This window comes from Erinaceus europaeus (assembly GCF_950295315.1).
Source record: "Erinaceus europaeus chromosome 5 unlocalized genomic scaffold, mEriEur2.1 SUPER_5_unloc_1, whole genome shotgun sequence".
In the NCBI taxonomy this organism is placed as follows: Eukaryota; Metazoa; Chordata; class Mammalia; order Eulipotyphla; family Erinaceidae; genus Erinaceus; species Erinaceus europaeus.
Genome location: NW_026647112.1, coordinates 2042 through 7407, shown reverse-complemented (window position 1 = coordinate 7407; position 5366 = coordinate 2042). Strand labels below are relative to the sequence as shown.

General features: G+C 54.3%; 1 long non-coding RNA gene across 1 annotated transcript; it reads left to right on the top strand.

Moving 5' to 3' along the window:
* The first annotated feature begins 2918 nt into the window (after positions 1 to 2918).
* LOC132536107 (uncharacterized) lies at positions 2919 to 4901 on the top strand. Its single transcript, XR_009547780.1, has 2 exons — positions 2919 to 3078; positions 4659 to 4901. It is a non-coding gene; the product is annotated as an uncharacterized LOC132536107 (long non-coding RNA).
* Positions 4902 to 5366: the final 465 nt, after the last annotated feature.

Here is a 5366-nt window from a genome sequence, read left to right as displayed (position 1 = left end):
TGTGTGTGTGTGAGTGTGTGTGTGTGTGTGTTTGTGTGTGTGTGTGAGTGTGAGTGTGTGAGTGTGAGTGTGTGAGTGTGTGTGTGTGAGTGTGTGCCTCAGTCTGTGTGTGAGTGAGTGTGAGTGTGTGTGAGTGTGTCTCTGTGTGTGTGAGTGTGTGTGTGAGTGAGTGTGAGTGTGTGTGTTTACTGGATCTTTCTCAGACTTTCTGTCTAGAGTTCATTATCTATTTTGCTGACTTTGGGGTTTTTCATTTATTTTTAATTTTTTCCACCAGGTTTGTTGCTGGGACTCAGTGCCAGCACAACAAATCCACCACTCCTGGTAGCCAGTTTTCCACTTTTTTTTCTTCCTATTTTATTTGACAAGACAGAGAGAAACTGAGAGGGGAGGGAGGACAGAGAGGGAGAGAGACGGAGAGACACCTGCAGACCTGCTCCAACAGGTCTCTCCCCCCGCCGGTGTGGAGTGGGGGCAGGGACCCAGGCCCCTGTGCTTGGTGACGTGTGCGCTTAACTGGGTGCCACCGCCAGGCCCCCTTGGCTGACTTCTGAGCACTGAAGCTGGTCTCCTGCTTGCTCTGGGTTGCTGGTTTTCCTTGTGCTTCTGTCTCTCCCCGTGCCCTTCTGGGCCTCCTCGCCCGCCCCTCACCTGGGTTCCTGGCTGTGGCCTCGTCCAGCCGCACCCCCCAGCGTCCCTCCCACTGTGGCCTTTGTTCCGGGAAGCTCCGCCCACCCTTGGCGTCAGCACTGCCAGCAGCTGAGCATCTGAGTTACCAAGCCCTGTGGGGGAGGCGGGTCCTGTGGGAGCCCGTGACCTGGGGGCCCTGAGGACGGGGTGGCGGGCTCTCCTCCCTGTGCCCTGCGGGGGCTGTTACCTGCGGCCTGCGGCCTGCGGCCTGCGCCCTGCGTGGGGGCCCTTGAGGGCTCTGGGCAGGTGCGGCCTGTCCTGTCCTGCGAGGCCTTGGCAGGGCAGACTGGGAGGCAGAGTCACGTCTGCATGGTGTCCGCGCCACGCTCCTGCTGCCTGGAGCCGGCCATGTGAAGCCTCCTGTGGACACAGGCCGAAGGGGCACTTGTCTGCTTCCCAGACTTCTGTCTGATGGGGTGCACGGGGCCAGGACGCACACCTAGACTCAGGGCCAAGGCCGACTGGGAAATGCCCACTTGCCCACTCAGCCCCCAGAGTCCATTGTTCAAGCACGTGTGTCTACACCCCCAGCTCCCACTGGCAGGCCCCCGGACCCCAAGGGTCATGGGTGTGGGGAGTGATGGCAGGGACTGGGGGACCCTGAGGCCGGGCTGGGGTGGGAAGGTGATCACCTGGTCATTGGGTTGGAGGGTCAGTCCTGCCCTCTCTGGGCAGCATGAGAGGCAAGGACAAGCACAGACGAGCCCTGAGTCCTGGCATGCAGGGGAGCCTCTCACAGCCGGGCAGGGGCGCCCCCCACAGGGTCCCTCACAGCCGGCCAGGGGTGCTCTCCACAAGGCCCTTCACAGCCAGTATACAGGGCCCCCCACAACCCCTCACAGCCGGGCAGGGGCGCCCCCCAGTCTTGCTCTCCTCCCTCCCTCCCTCCTGCTCTCCTGCCATCTTCTGTTTGTCTTGTCATTGTCAAGGCCTCGCCATGCTCACTGCCTTTTGCAGATATATATGGAGAGAGAGAGGGAGAGAGAGGGAGAGAGAGAGAGAGAGGGAGAGAGAGGGAGGGAGAGAGAGATTGAGGGGGGAGAGAGAGAGGGAGAGAGAGAGAGAGAGGGAGAGGGAGATTGAGAGAGAGGGAGAGGGAGAGAGAGATCGAGAGAGAGAGGGAGAGAGAGGCTCCGGTGCTGAAGCCTCCTCCAGACGAAGTGCTCACTCTCTTCTCTTCCCTCAGGTCTTCAGACTTCTCTGCAAGTCCACCCGAACCACGCTTAGTCCTGAGCGTCCTTCCTCGGGAGTCTGGAGTCGCTCTGACGTTGAGACGCACGTGTGTAGGTGGCAGAGCCTGTCGGGGCGTGCACCACCCATCCGCCTGGCTCGGAGGAGACTGCCACCCCCATGCCCTGTCCGCCCATCCTGGACCACACCAGGCTGCACTGTGGCCCCTATGTAGCCATCAGCAGGGTGTGGGGAATATAAACACCACTAACTGTAACCCCATCCATCTGCTCCAGGCCCGCGTCTGTTCACAGTCAGCACAGGAGCCCGTGTGGCCTCCGAGTCCCCGTCAGTCTGAGCTCACAGTCCATGGGCACAGCTGGAACCTTCCAGGCTGCTCTCATGTCAGGACCCGTCTTCCTCGAGGGGCAGAGCAGGCTGACCAGCCTCCCTGCAGAGTGTGGGGCGTCCCCGCCATGGCTGCTCTGCAGTGAGGGCAGGGCCTGGAGAGGCCCCAGGAGGGCTTGTGCTGACGTTCCTGATGGAGGTGACAGTGATGGTGGACAGAGGGGGCTGTCAGAGGTCTGGGCCATCATGTCCGTGTGGGAGTCCCAGGATTCCCTGACTAGGGCCCTGGATTGGGGTGGCCTGGTGGTGAGCAAAGGGCCGTCATTAAGTGTACCTGCCTCTTGTCCTTGTCCAGATTTTGTGGTCCTTACTTTCTCTGAGGAGTTTAGACTCTCTCCCAGTTGTTAGATCATTCATCATCATTTGTTGTTTCCAAACTGTTACTGGGTTTACTGTTTAGCTCTGTAGGGAGGAAATAGACCTGGGGTCTAAGTGAACCTTAAGTCCTACTGCATTTTACTTGATGATTCTAATAACGGTGTTAAGGGACAGTGATTGTCCTTGGCTGATGCGTATAGTTTCTGCCAGTATAACTCTTGGCCAGCTGGACAAGCTCCTGTTAATGATTATCAAGGGGTGACGGTAAGCTCATGTTGTCAGAGAGATTGGGGGATACCTCTTACTTCTGTGTAGTTAGTTGAACAGAGAGTGTTGAGGGAGGTGGAGTAGGGATGGGGAGGGGGATGTCTAGGCCTGAGTAGCGGGCATTTGACTAGACAATTCATGGCGTCTTCTTCAATCCTTTCAACTCTCTGCTCTTGCTGAGTCTGAGTCTGATCACAGCGGATTACTGAACACTTGCACTGTGAGGTCTGTATTTCCCCTGACCTATGGGCGCGTGTGTACGTGTACCCTGTCCTTAGGCCCTGGTCTATATCGAGGGTCTGTGACTCTGTTAGGAAGTGCGCTGTTTGAGATGGACCTCCTGTGAGCTAGGAAGGTCCCACCAGATCACTGGACTTGGAAGGCCTACATGTCAGGCCTGACGTCTCTGGGCACAGTCCTGAGTGAAATATGACAGGGTGGCACTGGGTGCTGTGGCTTAACTGAGGTCAGCAGAGGCAGTGTCACAGGGTAGGGTCAAGAGAAGAGGCATCAAGAAATATAAGCAAAGTCTGCGGCCAGGCAGTAGCACAGTGGGTTAAGCACACGTGGTGCAAAGCTCAAGGACCGGCGTAAGGATCCCGGTTCGAGCCCCCGGCTCCCCACCTGCAGGGGAGTCGCTTCCCAGGCGGTGAAGCAGGTCTGCAGGTGTCTGTCTTTCTCTCCCCCTCTCTATCTTCCCCTCCTCTCTCCATTTCTCTCTGTCCTGTCCAACAACGATGGCAACAATAACAATAACAACAACAACAACAACGGCCACAAAATGGGAAAAATGGCCTCCAGGAGCACTGGATTTGCAGTGCAGGCACAGAGCCCCAGAGATAACCATGGAGGCAAAAAGAAAAAAAAAAAAAAAAGGAAAGAAAAACGAGCAAAGTCCCAGAGGTTGCAGGACTGGGAGAAATAAGGATTTTAAAGAAAGTGGGGAAGATTCCTTGCGTCTCTGAGTTTAAGAAGGAGGCAGAAAATTATTATTACAGCCAAGTTATCTGGGAGCTCGGTTTACCTTGATAATTGTACGGTTAGGATTTAGTGTACTGGGGGTCGGGCGGTGGCGCAGCGGGTGAAGCGCAGGTGGTGCAAAGCACAAGGACCGATGTAAGGATCCCGGTTCGAGCCCCCGGCTCCCCACCTGCAGGGGAGTCGCTTCCCAGGCGGTGAAGCAGGTCTGCAGGTGTCTGTCTTTCTCTCCCCCTCTCTGTCTTCCCCTCCTCTCTCCATTTCTCTCTGTCCTGTCCAGTAATGAACAACATCAACAACAATAATAATAATAACCACAACAAGGCTACAACAAGGGCAACAAAGGAGGGGGAATGGCTTCCAGTGGATTCCTGGTACAGGCACCGAGCCCAGCAGTAACCCTGGAGGCAAAAAAAAAAAAAAAAAAAAAAAGGATTTTATTTTAGTGTACCATGCAAGAACTCAAATGGTTTGTGTCATTTAATATCTACTAATAACTGCATATTAGATACTGACAGAACCAGTTGATTCTCTTGGTCTACTTGGTCTAAGACTGTAGGTAACTTAATATTTTAAAAATATGTTAGTTTTAGAACTGCTTTAACAGTTTAAGCCTGGTGTCAGAATTCAATCATTTTACATATTTGAAATGTTAAGTACTTAGACTAAAGGAAGATATACTCAGAATTGAAATCTATGAATTAAAACAGCTTGAGACATTCAATCTACTTCCCCCCGACATATCAAATGAACAGTGACTCATAAGATTGTAGATTAACACCATTCCCACCACCAGTCAGCTGTGTCCCTACCCCCACCCCTCACAGTGCGCCCTACTCTCTGTGACCCAGCCTTCTAGTCCTGTTCCCAACCCTGACACCGTCTCCCCAGACAAGACTTTAGCCCACCTGCATGTCAGCTGTCAGGCTCAGGCAAAAATGACTAAAGTCACAGGCCCCTGGAACATAGCTGAACTAGACGTCCTGGCTTCTTCCCACACAGACACCCAGTGTCACCTGCTCGGCTCCTGCCTTTGGGTTCCTGTTGATTAAACAATTTGTCCTGCTTTATATCATCATCATCATCACCACCTTCTACTTTTTTCTTCTTCTTTTTTTTTTTTTTTGCCCCCAGGGTTATTGCTGGACCTCAGTGCCTGCGCTACAAATCCACTGCTCCTGGAGGCTATTTTTTCCCCTTTTGTTGCCCTTGTTGTTTATCGTTGTGGTTATTATTACTGCTCTTGCCACTGCTGTCATTGTTGTTGGATGGGACAGAGAAATGGAGAGAGGAGGGGAAGACAGAGAGGAGGAGAGACAGACAGACACCTGCAGACCTGCTTCACCGCCTGTGAAACAACCCCCCTGCAGGTGGGGAGCCGGGCTTGGAACCAGGATCCTCAGGCCGTCTTTGCGCTTCGCACCACGTGCAATTAACCTGCTGCACCACTGCCAGCCAGCCCCCTCTGCTTTCTATCTTACGGCCTCTCAGCCACCAAGTCGCAGATGCCGCCATGACGCCACCCTGACCTCCCT